This window comes from Ambystoma mexicanum, chromosome 4q, assembly GCF_040938575.1.
Source record: "Ambystoma mexicanum isolate Mex_15411 chromosome 4q, UKY_AmexF1_1, whole genome shotgun sequence".
Lineage (NCBI taxonomy): Eukaryota > Metazoa > Chordata > Amphibia > Caudata > Ambystomatidae > Ambystoma > Ambystoma mexicanum.
In genome coordinates this window covers 1,118,885,291-1,118,905,041 of record NC_090928.1, presented here as the reverse complement: position 1 = coordinate 1,118,905,041, position 19,751 = coordinate 1,118,885,291, and positions in this window count along the sequence as shown.

Sequence of the window (19,751 nt, the reverse complement as noted above, 5' to 3'; positions counted from 1 at the left end):
GCCGGACTCATATATGGCAATATTCCCACATATGTTAATACTCCCATGTAAGAATACTTATGATGGAGTGACCCACAATGTTGTTGCCACATCTTAGTTGTGCTAATTAAGGGCAATAGCCTTATCTAATAAAACTCAAATTGCCTGTTCACATCATATCTCAATACTGCCATGTAACTAGATTAAAAAAAGTGTCAATGTTGGCTGTGCCAATAGTGGCCACTATCTCCATGGAAAACCCTCATGATGTCTTTGCCAATAATGCCAGTAATATTGCCATGCCATTATAAATATGTCTATGCTGGTTATGCCACTATAGGTCATTGTGCCTCCTAAGAACAAGAACACTCACATTGTCTTTGCCAAAAATGCCAGTATTATCGTCATGGCACATGAAGAAAGTATGCCCATGCTGCCACTGTAAACATGTCCATGCAGGTTGTGTAACATGTACCTATATAACAACACTCATTTTGGCTTTGCCCATAATGCCTGTAACATTGCAATGACACAGCATAAAAACATGCACATGAATGCAGATTGTAATTTATCTGTCACAGAGATGGCATGGGGTCTAGGGGGCAAGGGTACCACTGGCTCAAAAAAGGGAGACAAACGCTATAGAGGTGCGTTATGGCTCAATTCAATAAGAGCATGGGGAATGGAAATGTTGTATAATGCCAAATGTACATGGTATGCTCGGGGTGAGTCTTCAATTATAGACTATATTTTTGTGAGTGATAAACTGATTAAGGACTCAGAAAATATGTGTGCACAGTTGAGGTCTGAAAGTGATCATGCCATGATAGCAATCAACCTGAACCTAGAGAAAAAAACATAAAAACAGAAATGCTTTTTGTGTCCCAATATCTTTTAACGTGAGAGGAAACAGGATTAAATGGAATAATTGTAAGTCAACCAAATTTAATAATATGATGTGGCATGACTATGAGACAAAATAGAAACATACTCGATTGCTGCGTTTGACGAGTTACTGGTCACTAATCTAGCTCAGTTACAGAAACCAAATTTAGGTCCAGTTAATATTAAAAGGACTTTTAAGCATGCCTTCGACTTAGAGGTTAAGGAACATGGAGCTGCTCTGTATAAGCAATTACGCGATATTGTCTCCTGTAAAGCGTAAAGAACAAGATAGAGTATGTCGACAAGCCTATAAGAACTGGAGGATCTACCATCGTGCCTCACTAGAACAGAAAGATGCTGAAGCTATGCTAAGCGCTATGAAGGAGAACAATTCCAGAAATTACTGGGCAATTATTAATAGCACTGAAGCATCACAAGTGCAGTTAATTATGAATCCCATCAGCAAATTAGTATGGTGCAACTTCTTTGAGAAATGATATGCCCCCTTGAACGAAGGTACAGTAGCAGTGGAATGGAAGGGAGACAAATGGACAGTAGATGTTTCTGTAGAGAAAATAATGGTAATGATTCAAAAATTAAAACCATCGACCACTCCTGGTCCCAATAATCTAACAGGCAACATACTTAAACTGAATTGCCATCTTTGGGCCAGAATACTGCACTTTATATTTAGTGATGTTATTCAGACCCAAACAATGCCTGACTCGTGGAAACTTTCGTATGTGATACGTATATTCAAAAAAGGTAATAGACAGTGTCCGAAGAACTACAGACCAATATCTTTAATTAATATAGAGGCAAAGATATTTGCAGCCTTGATACTGGAAAATCTATTGAAATGGATGGAGGAGAAAGAAATCCTAGATGTTAGGCAGTTTGGCTTCAGGAAAGGCCTGGGGACGGACGCTGGGGGTTTGTTAGTAGCCCTGCTGCAAAGTCAGGCTAAGAAATGTGAGCATGTTCCACTGTATGCAGCCTTTGTGGATCTAACGGCTGCATTTGACATGGTCGACAGACGGCTATTATGGCAAAGGCTTATTGCACTGGAAATTGAAAGCGGCCTGTTAGCCATGATCATTCATCTTTACTCGGATACAGTTCTAAAGGTCAGGCTAAACAATGAAGGATTGATGTCCAGAGAAATAAGAGCCAGAAATGGTTTGACGCAAGGAAGCACTTTGGCAGCGATTTTATTTAATCTCTATGTATCAGGAGCAAATGACAAATTAGGATCTGTTGGGATGGTACCACCCAGGATTGGGGGGACTGTTGTGAATTGGGTTTCCTATGCTGATGACTTTCTGCTAATGGATCGTACAAAGATAGGACTACAGAGGTTATTAAATGTGTTTTCGGAATTGGTCAAAGATCTAAAATTGAAAATTAATCCTACAAAAACTGTTGTAATAAACCTGGGACAATGTAATAGGGTAAGTTCAAAGCAAGTGGGGTGTGTAGAAGGAACCAAGTTAAGACTACAGAAAGCTGTAAAATACTTAGGATATACTTTTGCAAGTAACATGACGATAGGCTTTGCAGAAAAATGTCTAGAATCCAAGGCGAAAGAGATTGGAAATCAACGGAAAGCCATTGAAAGGAAGTTTGGTAAATTCACAATGAAGGGATGTAGAGATTATGTAGAGATTTATGGTCTGGAATTTTATCCAATGAAATTGACTCCCATTTTAAAAACTATAGAAGCTTTAATTTGGAAAAAAAAGTACTATTTTTCATACCTAAGTGTATATCATTAGAAATCATAAGGTATGAGTTTGGCCTTAGTTCACTAAAATGCATTATTGAATGTAAAAGAGTGATGTTGTACAGAAAATGTATTTTGGCAGAGCATAATTTGTTGTACAAAATAATAAAGGATGGTGCAACTGAGAAATATATGAAGGATTTACAACTTGAGGTGGAAAATATATTGTTGAATCTTGGTGTTTCATCAATGAAATGTCTCATAGAGAAACCTGCAAAGATAAAAACACTGATTGAAGCTTTTGACTGGGTGACTAACAATGAAGTGATTATGAATTCAAAGTTATACAATCAAGTTGTTTCCATGTGGAAATGGTTACCTGAACTTGAACCATTTTTGGCGAAGTATCCTTCTAGGAAAATCCGTAATAGAGTGATGAGATTTAGGTTCAATGTTTTAAATCTGCCACATTAGAAAACTAAGCACTGTGAATAAGAAAACATGTAGATTTTGTGAAAAAGTTGATGTTGCTGAAACATTATGTCATCTGCTGTTAGTATGCCCAATGCTAGCTAATGAAAGACTTGTTTAATTTTCGGAATTTGTATTTGTTACATCAAATTTATTTAGGGAGCAATTGTGGTTTGAAATGTTGCATGGGACCAATATTACATTGCAGTGTAAAGTGATAGACTTTTTAACTATTATCTGCAAGGTGATGTCACTAAAGTACCCGCAAGTACAAATCCCGGGTTTAAAAGGGGCAATTTTTTTTTTTTTTTTTTTTATATTTTTATTGGTTTGTTACAAACCTTTAAAAAAGTAAGAAAAGAATACAGCTGGGAAGACTGTAAAAGGCCACCAGCCTAGAAAGCCCACAAGAAGAATGTATAAACGAAGATTAGGAACAACCACCAGGCTAGAGAACCCACAAAAAGGGCAAACCAATCTGTAAGTCCCTCATGTGACATAGATTTGATGATACAGTGTTTTGGGTTAGTTTTACGATCGCCAAAGCTTCAAAGCTAGGTGTTTTCAGGGAAAGAACGATTCTCCCACTGAAGCTGGTTATTCACCCGCCTCTGATGGCTTCGACTGTTGTAATTCCGAATTAGTTTCGGCCTTTAGTAGCTTCTCCATCATTGATTCTAAAAAGAAGGTTAGTTCAATTGTTAGGCTGCGATCTGCATCTTGAGAAAGTCGTATCCACCATTCCTCAGCGGACAATGAAGGCTTTGCCATTATGAACCTTCCAAAGTGCTTTGTGCGTTCCTGTGTTAGACGGCTGCATGCCAACGTCAGATGTTTTAGCGTTTCAGAATCTTTCCCACAGAGTCGCCACATTGTGGAGATTTGATCCATGCCGTTCCGTATGTTTAGATTTTCTCTGGTTGCAAATTGGTTGAGACGATATTTCATGAACAATGCTCTACGTTTTTTGTCTGGAAATTTGTGTAAATATGGCTGAGTTTTATTCAAATTTCTCTCACTGTTTGGCATCAGCTTCATGATTCTGTGTTTTTTGCATGTGTCACCCGTATCAATCCAATCTTGGATCCATAGCAAGGATTTAACCTTGTTCGGGTTTTCTTGCAATAGATTTCTGTCCGCTCCTATGTCGCTAAGGATTTTTTCACAGCGTTGGAGCCACATTGAGAGCACCGAATTGTCATGCTCTATAGCCGAGGTTTTTAGAATGTTGTATTGAATTCTCGGCTTTTTAGCAGATACTTTACGGAATTCATTTAGTGTGTTCCACGTTATCCTTCCATTAATAGACAGAAGACTCAGCTCATGTCTTATACAGGCAGTTGGTACACCGGGAGGTAGGCACAAGACTTTCGACCAAAACGAGTGTTCCAGAGAGGCCCATAGTTCTGCTGGACATCCAAAGGCACATTCAGCTCCATGGATCAAGGCCGGTATAACTTTTGTCTTATAAAATGTTAAGACAGGTATTAGTGAATGTTTCCCGAATTTTGAGTTAACAATGCAAGCCTGCGCTGTCAATTGTTTGCATTTTTACTTAACTTTTCCCACCCATGGGGCATCGTTTATACTTGAGCTGAGCAGCATACCCAGGTACAGGGATTGTTTTTTTTGCTCAATTTTGCCATCATTCAGTTTCCACGTGAACTTTTTTTTCCCAATAGGATCTTTATTCTTTTGCAGATCTTGCAGGATTAAGATTTCTGATTTTTGTGTGTTTACATTTAATCCGTTTAGCTGGATGTATTTCGCTAAGATCCCAAGTTTTCGTTGTAGACCTATTGGTGTCAAGTCCAAAAGGACAAGGTCATCCGCGTACAGAAGCCAATGAAGATCTTTTCCATTTTCTTTTGGAGGAAAAGTGTTTGCACCTTTGTATGCATCACCCAGGTCTGAGATGAACAAATTGAAGATAATAGAAGCCAGAGGGCACCCCTGCTTCACTCCTCGATATGTTTTTATTGGAGCCGATAGGGTGCCGCTTTTGTCCAGCTTTATTTTTATCTCTGTGTTAGTATGTAATGCTTTTATTGCTGAAAGTAGGCTAATTGGACATTGCCAATCAAACATTTTTTTCCAAAGTAGCTCTCTGTCTATGCTGTCAAAGGCTTGTGATAAGTCCACAAATGCCAAATAGATTTTTTTGTTTCCTTTTATTGCATCCATCTTAAGTAGGTTTAGCAAAAGAAGATTTAGGCCACAGCCTACACCTTTGACGAAACCCGCTTGGCGGGTGTCCAGATGACGACTCCTGGATCCACTCTTGAAGTTGTTTTTGTATTTGAGTCGCAAATATTTTTCCCACGACGTCCAACAAGGCAATTGGTCTGTAATTTTTAGGTTCAGCTCTATTGCCTTTTTTAAAGATTGGAATGACAATTGCGGTTTTCCAACTGGTTGGGACTTTTGCTTCGTTAGCAATTGTGGCAAACAGTTTTGATAGGAAATTTGCCCACTCTTCAGGGTTTTGTTTGAGAATAAAGTTCGTCAAACCATCTGGTCCCGGTGCCCTGGAAGAGGAACATCTTTGAATACTCTGTAGGATGTCCTCTTTGTCAAAGCGCAAGTCCCATTTTGAAAGCTCAGGGAGCATCGGGTCGATGGTGGTACTTTTTTTTCCGTATACTGAGTTATAGTGGGTGATCCAATCTTTTTCATTCACCATATTTGCTTGAATTGCGTCTTGCGTGCAGTTGGTATTGTTTATTAGTTTCCAAGACTCTGAGGAATTTTTGTTATTGAGGCTGGCAAGCATTGTTTCGCTGTTGTTTTGATACATAATTGCTTTATGCGAGATTTGCCAGTTTTTGTATTTCTGTTTGCTGATTTTAACCGCCTTCTTTTGTTGTTCAGCATTCAAATTTCTATGTTGCCTCAATTCCTTTCGCAGTTGTTGTTTTCTTTCGCGAACTTGTTTATCATATCGATGTAATGGTTGAAGAGAAGGTCTTCTCAACCCCGAATCTACCGTCATAAATTGTTGTAGAAGGCAATTGTATTCAGCTCTCTGTTCTGTTGCACTCAGAATATACTTGTCATAAGATTTTGTTAGGATCTTTACTTCTTGAGGTTTTATTCTCAGTCGGGATCTGTTAGGTTCAACAGAGATCTGATTGTGCCATTGTTGGGGCTTTTTAATGTTTGACATTTTGATTGCCATTTCTAGTTGACTATGATCACTGTTCGAGTTTGCTGTGATGTTGAGTGCAATAACTCGTTGTTGCAGACTATCAGATATAAAGAAATAGTCTATGGTGGAGGTCTGCTTCAGAAATCTCCACGTTTTTTTTGGTGGAATATCCCCCATGATGTTCCCATTTAAGATGATGACGTTTCTTTCCTCGAGCTCATCACACCATTTTTTTGCCAGATTTTGTAGCGGAGTTTTAGGTCCAGGCATCTTCGCCTCATTCACGCAATCCAGATTAAGATCACCACAACAGATAATGTTTGGGTTATGATGAGCACTGTTTATTCCATCAATTAGATCGCACACCATTGTTATGAATTTATGTTTCCCTGCATTCTTGTGATGCCAGTAGATGTTGATGATGTGAAATTGGGTTCTGTTGTTGTTCACCTCATTTTTCGCTGCAATCACAGAATACTGTATGAAAGGTGATACGTTTGTTGTTTTCTCTAAGTTCCAACCAGAATTCTTCTTTATCATTGTTAAGAGACCAGCGGATGGACGTCCCTTGGCTCTTGTGATGGCCGGGTTTATAGCTAGCTCGTATACATCAGATACAGGACAGCTTGCCATCCATGTTTCTTGTAGGCAGATAACGGTTTGATCATTACTCCAGTTTTTTGGGTCGTTGAATAAATGTGTGAATCCTCTCGTGTTCCAAGAGAGTATGTTTATGAACGGGCCGTCTGGCCCTTGTTGGCGTTAGCTTGATTTGCTGCCTAAGGCACCTGCTAACCAATTCCAGTTTGAGCACTTACTTTGCATTTCTACACCTTGTGTTTTATCATTTTCGATTGTTGCTGGGTTTGAATTTCCATTTATTGTGATTTTTATTTGTTCGCCAGATGTAAAACGTACATGGTTTTTATCGCTAAACTCCTTTTCAATCTGGAGTATTACTGGTCGCTCTGCTGCGTGCTCACTAGTGGATCCTGGTTGAGTCGCATCAGGTTTCTCAACATGTCTATCAAGTCTTTTGACATCTACCGGGCTTCCACTTTGGGTGTCGATGGAAAATATGTCTTCCCGGGATGTGTTTCTTTCTTCATGAATGTCAAATCCCAAGGACAGCAGGAACTGGATCGCATTCATGAGTAGGTCACATATTAGTCTAGAGTCAATGTTGTTGGGTGTCCTGACCCACGTTTAAGCTATCATGCCACAACATTTGGTGCTGTGGGCTTAGAAAATTCAAGATGGCGGAAAACCCACATGTGCGCCGAAATCCAGGAAAGCTGCGCAGTTTGTGCGCACACCAAAATGGTTGCCTCACTTGCCACCCACCAGTGCGAGAATGAAAGGCCGGGTTGCCATGAGGGAAATGGGTTGCCAAAGGAAAAACAGTAGCGCCGGTTAGCTTCAAAGCGCTTTAAAACCACCATTGGACTACCCGCACAGTAGTCTGAAACCATTGGGAATGGCAATGCTGATTGCCAAATGCAACCTAGAATTGTTGGGAATTCATTTTCTCAAATCCCAAAAATGGGTGCAGTACCAGTACTCACCACTATCCAAAAGCCGGCAGTTTAAAACCACCCTGTGTTTCTCTGAAGGCAGGCTCAAACTGTCTATTTTAAACATTGCAACACATCTAAAAACTCACTGGACACCAGCAGACATTTGGTAGAATGGAGTGTTGTGTGCCTACAAAATCTGGGAAATGAAGAGCCCAGAACAATGCTTATAACAAAACTGGCTGAGCTATGGAGTCAGCAGTTTAAGTTGCACTGGATTTAAAGACACTAAAATCGAAAATGTTTAGATTAAATGAGTGACCTATGTTTGGTGTCACATGCCTTTGTAACTGTTGAAATGCCATAGTTTTGCACTTAGAATCAGCCTTCTAGCTGCATATGTGAAAATGTTTAGTTTTATTTGAAGGCAGAAACTGGGGAACAGAAATGACAGCTTAAAGAGATTCCAATTTGCCTGGCAACTACCCCCATCAGGAGTGAAACTTGAGTAACAGCTGTGTTCCCAGGCCTAGCTGCCCTTTTGCTGCTCACACTAAGGATATGCCATCTATCTGATAATTGAATTACCTGTGCTCTGCAGGAAAGTGAACAAAGCCCTGTCCTGGCTCAGGCAAAGGTTTTATTGGCAGGAGTCGTAAATGGTCGTAAAAAGTGGCTTCCTCCTGAGGAAAGGGGAGGGGCACTGCCTGTGAGAGCAAGCTGGCTTGGCAGAACTGGATAAACCAGTATTTCTACCTTGTGCTGAGAGGAAACCACACCCCTTTGGAGCCAGAACATAACTTTAAAAAGATGAATAACTCATAGAGCGGACATGTGAAAATTTTATAAATGATACCATAATTCTTGTGATTTTTCTGCCCACATTTTAAGAGGTTTTTCGACCCGGTGGCGTGTTCAGGGGGGTGTCAGCGGAAAAGTGGATATAACTCTAAATGTATGCATGTTAAAAATCTGAAACTTCATCAGTTAATGTCCATACTCCCTGCGCACATGTATGTAAAGTTGGGTCAATGTCAGAAATTGAAAAATCAGTTAAAAAGTCAATTATGTGCCATTTCTGAATGCAAGCTCTTAGAAACAGCAGATTTGGACAGAGACATGGCTAAATTCAGCCACACCATGTATATGTAATTTCAAGCAACTGTGTAACTGTGAAATATGTCTTTTATTATCAAATATAGAATGTGTGCAATCTGACAGAGGAGTGTCCTATCTGCAAGCCATAAAATGACATCCCTCTGACTCACAGTTCATTCCCCAATCAAATGATAAATGGAAGTTTGACCAATTAGAAGCTGAGAGAGAGGTAGGGTCAGTGATGCTAGAACACACCCACATTCTAAACACATAAAAGCAGACAGACAGGACAGATAGGGACCTTCAATTCCATCTGCAGCGGGACGCTCTGCCGGAAAAATCCATACTTTACCTCCATCAAACCACCAGAGAGCCAAACTAGAGACTTCAATCTATCCAGAACTAGAGACCCAGACCAGAGAACCAGAGAGAGCTGACCCAGATCACTGTGAAGTGCAGAGACCAGAGGCGAGTTTAAAACCTGACCAGATCCATGGCGAGGCCCATTTCACTCAAGAATATAGTGTGAGTACCTAGAAAACTGTGCAGAACCAATCTCTTAGTTAAAATAATATAATTCAATCTATTTTAATCTAAGTAGAACTGCCTCCTAACTGTCACTTGTCATTTCCTAGTTGCAAGCTGCACTTGTCTTTTTGAACTTTAAAATTTCAAATCTGAAAAACGACCTTCACAAAATCGCTCATATCTCCGCAACCGCAACGACTTGCAGTAACTTTCATTTTGAAGCTGAGATCCTAGGCTTTCCTAGGACCCCAAAACGATAGAGATAGTCCTTGTGGTTCCTCTGTAATAGCGCTCGGCGCATCCGCGAATTTTGCCGCGATTTGCAAATTTCTCCACATGTAAAATCAGCTGCTGCTTGCCTTCCATTTGCCAGAAATTCGTTTAACCTGCTAATCATTCCTGAATCATTGCTAGTGTGAGCCTGGACTAATATTAACTAGCTATCACTCACCCTGAACCTCTGAAAGGGAATTAAAAGCATTTCCAGCATACTTCTCATCCATTGCTAGCACATATAAAAGCATTTGGGCCTGTGTTTTCAAAACTCCTATCTGTTTTCTTTAAGCTTGCTGGGGTGAACTGAATCACATTTGATTGCATTCTGAGAACTGTGTGTTTTCCTTCCATTTCCTTGCCTTGCATCAAGGGGGGGAGGGGATTGCCAGAGAAAAGTGATTACATTGTTTTGTTGAAATCATATTGAGTATTTTCTATACTGCATTTCATTCATTCAACCTTGCATTTCCTTGAACTCTATAAAGCATTCTCTACCACATTATACTTCTGTACCTATTTACCAGTGTGCGATCTTATCCATTTCATGTCAACTCATTAGTGATTATAAAGAAGTGTGCTAGTGCCAGATTCTCCGTTGTTAATATTTATCATATCAGATTGAGTGTGATATTCAATTATTAATTTACTATAAAGTGTGATATATATATATTTTAAATTATCAAATAAACCTTTTAAACTTGCAAAACAGAACTACTTCTTGGCTCAGTGGGGTCAGGGGGATTCCAAGAGAGGGGTGTTATATAGGGGTAGTCATCCAGAACGCATGAACTGGACATAAAGATATATCAATAAGGGTTTCCATTCAGTATCCCAGACTAGGCATTGACTTAGCGGTAGTGTTGAATTGAATCCTCTTACAATGTGAAGCCGGACTTTGTCATTTTGATGATCACTTACAAATTCGACTGTTTGAATATCATTTGACTCTATGGACCGAAGGCCGGGCACATGATGTAATAGGCGTAGAACGTTATTTCTATTTAACGTTAGGCCATCTTTTGTGTCTAAGATTCGTTCCAGGATCAATATGTGCCTCCCAGACTTTTTATGTTTCCCACTTTGCAGGTTATTTTTTTGGGCGACTTGTCTCCTGGTACTGACATTCTTATTAGTGATTGATCCTACTGTGAGATCCTTTGAGTATGTTTTAAACAAGGATTTACAAGGTGGAGTGTGGCATCTCGGAGTTTCAGCGGCGTCCTTCACCTTTGGACCTTCTGTTATAGTTCCTGTATCGTTTCGGTTGTGTGATGTTTCAATCGGACCATTAACAGCTCTTAGCCGTTTTCTTTTCTCATCCATTGTCTCGAACTTGATCTTTTGTTGTACTGGATCTGGGGCTTTTGGGTCTTCAATAGGCAGTATTAGTTGGCAGATTCTTCCACGGTTTGCCATGTCTGTGTGTGTTTTACCACCTGCTTGTTCTCAGGTTGCGGAACACTTGGATTCACAGAGTCCTCCACAGTTTGCTCTTCAATTTCCTCATTGCATGACCCTTCCTCATAGGTAGAAAAGTCAAGGAGTTCACTCTGTACAAATTCTGCGCTGTCCTCTACGACAATTGTATCTTCTACAATAGATTTTTCGTTTGTTTTAGAATTTGGCAGAGCTTTTTGGAGACTTTTGCTCGGCTGTTCTGCGTTTACAAAGACATTCACTGCCTTCAGATTCCTGAGAAATTTTCTTGAGCCTAGATTATTTCGTTTTCTCTTACATTTTTGATTTTTTGACTTCTTTTCGAGTTCTTGGCTTGGAATGGTCAAGTTGGGTTTCTGAAATATGTCGTAAGTTTTGCCCTTGCTAGATTTTTGACCAGAGCTATTTCCTCCACTTGAATTGGAGTCCTCCACTTCATTTGTCGAACATGGAGATGGAATATCAGTTTCATTTGGTGTGTTGAGGGTACTTGCACCATTTTTCTTTTCACCTGTAGACGGAGGAATTTGATTAAGATGTGGGGTTTGTAAATGGATGTCACCAGACCCTATGATGCCATCGGCATTAGCAGAAGTTGTTGGCCACGCTTCTGTTTGGGGAGTAGAATCCTGGACGACTGCAGTCTTCTCTTTTTCCAGTTGATAGCGAATGTTTGGTTGGCACGTAACAGGGTAAATATTATGAGTAACTTTCGCCACTTTTAGCAGTGGGCAGGAGTCCTGTGTAGTTTGTAACAACGTGGGACATGTAGTTCCCACGATAGGTAGTTCCATACCTTCTAATTCTCCAAGGCAGACTTGTGTTGTTTCTTTGTCTGGGCATCCAGACAGGCATGGTAGTGCCGTAACGAGCTGGCTCACCAGTTGTTGATTCAGCCCCTCAGAACCTTTCTTTTGGTTAACCACAGACCTCGATGAAGATTGCAGAGATGTCATTGTGTTTGGGTCCACTTCATCCCTTCTCATTTTTTGACTTTGTTTTAATAGACCCAGTGCCTCTTTGGTCACCTCAGCTAAAACTCTCTTATCTTCAGTATTATTTCTCTTTTGGTCTGCTAGGTCCTTGATGGACTGGTCTATTCTTTGAATGTTTCCCCATAATTTGGCAGATGTCATGGCTCCCTGGGTATCTGCAAGAGGCAGTCTCGAATTCATCAAAGCAGACAGGGTTGAGAGATCTTTTATGTTCTCGTTAATTTGCTCATACATCTTAAGCATGGGGGCTATCGCTATTGTCAGTGAAGACATGACAAAAGGTCTTAATTCGTTTAAAGCTTCCTTGATTAATTTCTGAACGTTTGCATCGTTCCTACTTCTAATTGATGGAGCTCTATTGCTCAAGCGTTTTGGTTTTGAATTGTACCTTTGTTCTTCTGGAAAGTATGCGAGGGATTCATCATTGCTAGAAGAGGCTGGCCGTTCTTCTGTGCTTAGGCTGAGAATTATCTTAGGTGAGGAACATCTCTCTTGATGATTGTCATTTAAGTTTATAGAAGAAGTGTGGTTGATTAGCCTGGGTCTATTCTGTGAGCATTCGAACGGAGGTGACAAACTTTCGGCCACCCGTCTCCTTTTTCTTGCGCCACCTAGCCAATGATTCCGCGGGGTAGAGACTTTGACTGGTATTGGTGGTGTTTGCTTTGTTCGACATGGTTCACTGTGTATTTCTTCCAGATTGCATTTTGAGTTATTGTCTACAGCTGATTTCGAATTTAAAGAGCCATTTAGCTCAGTCAAGTCTAACAGCAATTTGTTTACAATGGCCAGCGAATTTTGTTTTTTTGCAGGGGATTGCAAGCTTTTTTTCCTAATGTTGCTCTTTGAACAAACAGGATCTGCATTTTCTTGTGGCGAAGCAGTCCCCGCCTTGTCTTGGCAAGAAACATCATTGCATCTTTCCGGTTTTTCAGAGGATGGATTATTAATTCTGTAGTTTACATCTGTCTCTTCCAACAAATGTGAGTCTGCCGTGCGCTCCTTGCTGCAGTCTGTGTGTTTTTCTCGAGTCTCGATGGTGCAGACTGTGTCATTTTCACCAAGCTCAGGTATGAGCACAGGGTGAGTGATGGGTATATGGCACTTTTGCGCAGATTCGAAGACTCCTGGGCAGGTCAGCGCGCATTCTAACCAGTCACTTGTACATTCGGAAGTTAAGCGTCTTTCTCTTGGCGTTGTGTCTACAGGCAAAGGGTTCGCATCCAGTTCAGCCACCTGGACGGCTCGCAAGGCCAACACTCGCAACCGTGGCGGTTCGGATAAGGGGATTTCTCCCCCCATGGTCGCCATGGGGACATGGTCACCCCACACCTTCCCCCAGGCATACTGCCCGCCCTGATCTCTTGGCGCGCGGCAGACCGACACATCATTCGCGGCCGCCTCCTCCTCGGCACGCCAACAATTGCTCACGGCAGCTGAACAAACTCCAGCAGTTGTGCACACTCCAGCAGCTCCCATCATACCAGTCCTCACAGGAGTTGGCTGATTGTGAGGAAAGATCTCATGGTTTTTAAACACGGGGTGAGTCTGGGGTGGGCCATCAGCTGTGTGTTTCGTGTCAGTTATCTCAATTACAGACTCATTAGCTCTCATATTTGTGCGAATTTCATGTGGCTTGAGTGTTTTGGGGTATGGGAGGGAGATAGTGCGAGGGGCCGGGGAAGAAAGACTGCATATTTTTCTTACTTGTGCAATCGCAGCGTCTTCCTCGTTTAGGCTCGTAGTTCCAGTTGTCTCCGAAGATACTCCTCGCTCAGTCTTGCGCAGCTGTAGACGCGTTAAAGGGTGGTGAAAGATTCGCGATGACTGCTTTTCGCGGTTCATATTAGCCACACACTGGATAACAGCGGGATAACAGCGGGTGCCTCGTAAGCCTCGTGAGCCTCCAGAGACTCACGAGACTCTGCACCGACTCCGCGCCGCTCCGCGGACAGAGGAGGTTTTTAAGTCCACACCCCTCTGTTTAGTGGTAGCAATAGAAGAAGGACAACACTTCTCCAGCAGGAACTCCAGGTAAGCAGTGGGTCAGAGACTCACGAGACTCTGCACCGACTCCGCGCCGCTCCGCGGACAGAGGAGGTTTTTAAGTCCACACCCCTCTGTTTAGTGGTAGCAATAGAAGAAGGACAACACTTCTCCAGCAGGAACTCCAGGTAAGCAGTGGGTCAGAGACTCACGAGACTCTGCACCGACTCCGCGCCGCTCCGCGGACAGAGGAGGTTTTTAAGTCCACACCCCTCTGTTTAGTGGTAGCAATAGAAGAAGGACAACACTTCTCCAGCAGGAACTCCAGGTAAGCAGTGGGTCAGAGACTCACGAGACTCTGCACCGACTCTGCGCCGCTCCGCGGACAGAGGAGGTTTTTAAGTCCACACCCCTCTGTTTAGTGGTAGCAATAGAAGAAGGACAACACTTCTCCAGCAGGAACTCCAGGTAAGCAGTGGGTCAGAGACTCACGAGACTCTGCACCGACTCCGGGCAATGAAGTTTAGAACTGTATGTTGTATAGATTGTCAGAATATGAAGGTTTTAAGTGGTTCCTAGGCTGTCTACTGCTGATCATGGTTACCGAGGAGAATTTGGTTTTAAATAAGGATATGTGATATATGATTTTAATTTTGTAATCTTGGAATGTATTTGATGAAGATTTTATTAATTAGTTGTAAATTGTTATATTGATTCAAAAGTTTGTTTTTATGATTTCTGTATATTCACTGTTTTGTAAAGGTTTAAATAAACCAAATACAATAATAAAACAAAATAATTTAAAAAAAACAAAAACATGCAGGCAGTGCCAACACAGATAAGCACCTACATGTAAGCAAACTCATGTTGGCTTGGCCCATAATGCCAGCCATATTGCCAGGCTATTGTATAAAAATATGTTCATGAAAGCTATTCCAATAGGGGCGTGGCCAGCGCCGATGGTGTAAAGACGTGTCTGTGAGGAGCTCCCGTCTCGATCCTGGCCTAGATCCTTAATTCGATCGAAAATTTTGACCTGAACAAGATCCAAGCCCATACTCCGGTGGGGGAAGCGATTCTGGCCCTGCTCGGCGCAGGAACGAAGAGAAACGGAGCCGGCGTCCCTGAAAACGCAACATCCGAACTGATACCCCCGGGAGAAACAAGATGGCGGACGGCGCCGAGGCCTGACGGAAGAGCAGTTTAAGCCCCTGAGCGCACAGGAGAGCTCCGCATTACCCAGGGGAGCGAACGGAACTACACCCGAGGCCCTGGGACCGCTGCAGAGGAGACACAGGGGGTAAGCGGACCGCTGCCATTTCGAGGGAGACCCGTCGGTGAACTGCCAGCCGCGAGTGCCGTGGTGCCCTGTGGGCCAGAGAGGCAGCAGAGTTAGCGGACCCTTGCCGCTGTACAGCGTACGGCACGGGGCCCTCCTCCCTCCCTGAACAGGCAACCGCGCGGTTGAAGAGGGAACGGACCACGCTCAGACGAACCGGAAGACTTGCAGACCCTAACCCAACACCGGGGAGCAGGTACTCGCCCGTGCCGCAGACAGCAGGGCCTAGCAGGGTTACAGGACAGTGGCCCAGCGTGCTGAGGGATCGCAGAGCACTCCATTGCCCAACCGGGAGAATACCCTGCGCAGGAGCGTATACTTAATTGCACCCCCCCCTGTGTTCTCCGGTGCCATCACTGACTAACACTGTGCATCACTGAATAACGCTCGCCTTGTTACTCACTATCTAAGGGCTCATACCTGCCTCCATAACATTAAGTGGGACTAATGTCTACCTCACGAAACAAAAACAGGGGTGCAACAATCATGGACTCGTTCTCAGGGGCTAAACCTAAACAGTCCAGCCAATATGAAATCCCCACACAGACGGAACCCCCTGCAACAGTTGATGACCCCAGCAACGCCCAAGTGCTGCAGGCCATTGCTACACTCCAAACGTGCATGGAGACCAGGATAGATGAACTTAAGGTGGACATGCAGCTCATCCGCCAAGATGCCCGCAACCTAGCGGAAAGAATAAACACGGTGGAAATAAAACTGCAGGACACCACAGACACTGCCAAGGACTTAAAGCACAAAGTTATCGCACTTGAGAAACAAGTGGCTCATCTCGAGGCGAGGTCTGAGGAAGCAGAGGGAAGGGCCCGCCGCAGTAACATCCGAGTCCTTGGCGTTCCGGAAGGGATGGAAGGTACCGACCCCACGGAATTTATTGAATCCCTATTAATACAAGAGGTGGGAGCTGGCAAGCTTACACAGGGATTCTCCGTCGAGAGAGCCCACCGCTCCCTACAGAAACGACCCCCACCGGGATCACACCCACGCCCGATGATAGCCAAGATCTTAAACTTTCGCGATAGAGAGACGATCCTCAAATTCTCGAGGGAAGGAGGCGAGATCAGACGCAATGACTCCAAGATCGTTATCTACCCAGATTATACCCCACAAGTGCAGCGCGCCAGGAACTCATTTATACCTGTCAAAGCCCAACTGCGGAAGCTGGATCTTAAATACATGCTCCTGTACCCCTCGCGCCTTAAGATACTATACAAAGGCAAAGCTGTCTTCATGGAGACTCCGGCAGCAGCCACTATGTGGATGGAGCACAATAATTTGGCTGAGGGAGAGGATCACGCCCTGACGCCCAACGGCTGATCACGAACAGATCTCTTTGCTGAAATGATCAACTAGTTCTTTCAAGGACGGGAGCAATAAGGACTACCCACGGACATTGTCACAACCCACCCCACCCCAAGCATGGCTGGCCTACGGCCAACACCACATCCGCACCTCACGACCCGGATCGGCCTATGGGTAGCGGAAGCCCCCGAGCGTTGTCCTCCCAGAACGACTGCTGGGGGCAACACACAGTTATCTTTCATATTCGATCCACCTGTTCGAGTGGAAGTTAAATTTGTTCATAAGTCTCCGTTTAATATATCAACACAACAGTCATGGGCAACAGGAAGATCACAATGCGCATTGCTGACGGCCGACCCAGGCGGCATTTGTCCAGCACACGAAGCCGGCTTGAAGACGGTTGAGACTGCCATGAGTTCAGCGCTCCAACTCCTCTGCCACTATCATGTCTACACGCCTTAAGATCGCCACTTGGAATGTGAGGGGTTTGGGTACCTACTTACGCCGCAACAGAGTTAAATCCTTTCTACACAGGAAGAAGATAGGGCTGGCCCTATTACAAGAAACCCACTTAACCAAGGAATCCACCGCGACGCTCCAATCATACTGGGGTGGACAGGGGTTCGGGTCCGCCTATTCTAAATTCGCAAGAGGGGTGTTCACTTGGATCAGCCCTCACATCCCCTTCCAGCTCAAAAAAGCCGAACAGGACCCGGAAGGAAGGTACGTGATACTCTGGGGCCACATCGAACAAACGGAGGTATGCATTGTTAATTCATACCTCCCCAACAACAATATCCCTGCGCACCTTGCTAAGTTGTACACTAAGATTACACTGTATAGAGACACATTCTTTATCTGGGGAGGCGATTTTAATTGCGTCAGTGACTCAGTGCTTGACAGATCTGCTCCTCCCTTGGGGGGCCCGTCGACCGCTACCACCGCTATGAATGTCATGCTGAACCGCCTAGACCTGGTAGACATCTGGCGGGAGCAACACCCAGGGGATCGAGGCTATTCCTTCTACTCCTCGCCACATAATCTTCACACCAGAATTGACTATCTCTTCACTGGCAGAGAAAGCTTTCCCCAGATTGCTTCTTCCAACTATTTGGGCCGCACCATCTCTGATCACTCTCCCCTGGTAATTGAATGGAACATCACGGGCCCCAGACCTCCTATACCTACATGGAGGATGCCCACCGAGGCACTTAAAGATTCGGAGTTCAGGGAAGATCTCAGGGAATCCCTAGAGAACTACATTCGTGAGAATAAAGACAGTGTTGACCACCTAAGCACAGTCTGGGATGCTCTCAAAGTGGTTGTAAGGGGAGAGGTCATAGCAAAGGCTGGAGGAATGAGGAAACGCCTAAGAACTGAACTTGAATTACTAGAAACTGAAATAGAACAGCTAGAATCCAACACCCTGGACCCCCAACCGCAGGAAGACAGGCTTGCCAGTACAAGGGCCACCTGCAAGGAAGCTTGGGACAGACTGGCCAAATTTGATTATATCACCAGAACCAATAAAGCACACGCCCACGCTGATAAACCTGGTAGACTGCTCGCCTGGCTGTGTAGGAAAGAACACCCTAAACATTCGACTACAGCCTTAAGAGATGCCGATGGCACATTACATCGGACCCAACATGGGATTAACGACACTTTCGGGCAGTTTTATGCCCAACTATACTCCCATAATGACGTGGTGCCCCCTGAGGAAATTTCAAACACCTTGGATGAAATTGGCCTGCCCCTACTCCCGCTGTCACATAAGGAGGCTTTGGATGCTGATATCACCATAGATGATATAACCGATGCCATCAAGTCTCTGGCCACTTGTAAAGCCCCGGGCAGTGATGGGCTACCTGCCGAATTTTACAAAACCTACGAGCCGGAATTGACTCCGCTGCTGCACGAGGTGTTCCTAGAGGCCTATGAGACGGGTATCCTGCCTAGGAGCATGCGTGAGACTTTGGTGGTTCCGCTCCTCAAGCCAGGTAAACCTGCAGATGACTGTGACTCCTATCGCCCTCTCGCGATGCTCAATTACGATGTCAAAATTCTCACAACCATTCTGGCTAAGCGGCTGTCCAGGGTGATCGGAGGAGTGGTGCACCCCGACCAGAGTGGCTTTGTGCCGGGCCGCAACACCACTGCCAATCTTCGTAGGCTACAACATGTATTATCACATTCCACTCATGTAGGGGAATCTTATGCCTTGCTCTCTTTGGACGCCATCAAGGCGTTCGATTCTATTTTCTGGGAATGGCTAATTGCGGTGCTTCGGGAGTTTGGCTTTGGAGAACGATTCGTTAGATGGATCACAGTTCTCTACACTAAACCACGAGCACGAGTAAAATCTGGCCGGCTCATCTCCACGGCATGGGACATACAAAGGGGCACGAGGCAAGGCTGCCCGCTCTCCCCTATGTTATATATACTTGGGCTCGAACCCATCGCCATTTTTTTTAGGAAACAGTTCTTTGATGCTGGTATAAGGCTGGACGGGGTGGACCACATAATTTCCCTGTATGCAGATGATGTCCTCCTTTATGTGAGGGACCCGCAGTTGAATGTCCCGACCATGCTGGAGGTCCTCGGCAACTTTGCCAAGGTATCAGGCATACACTTCAGCAGACATAAGTCTTGTCTGTTTCCGTTAGGTACCCTCCAAAACACACACGTCGATGACCTCCCCTTGCTGGGTATAAGTTGGCGCCCCATCACGTTCCGCTATCTGGGCATTAATATCTACCACACGCCTGAACTTATGCACATCAATAACACGGCAGCCGCGCTGCCTCCCTTGCGCAAGTCGATTAGGTTTTGGGCTCGCCTCCCCCTATCCATGATGGGCAGGGCCTCCATCATCAAGATGATTGTTCTCCCCAGATTTCTTTATGGTTTCCAAAACATTTTTTATTATATTAGGACACCCTTCTTTCGCCTTTTGGGGAAGATACTTAAAGACTTCCTGTGGGGAATTAGTAGGCACAAATTTGCATTATCCACGCTGACCCTACCATATGAGCAGGGAGGCATCCGGCTC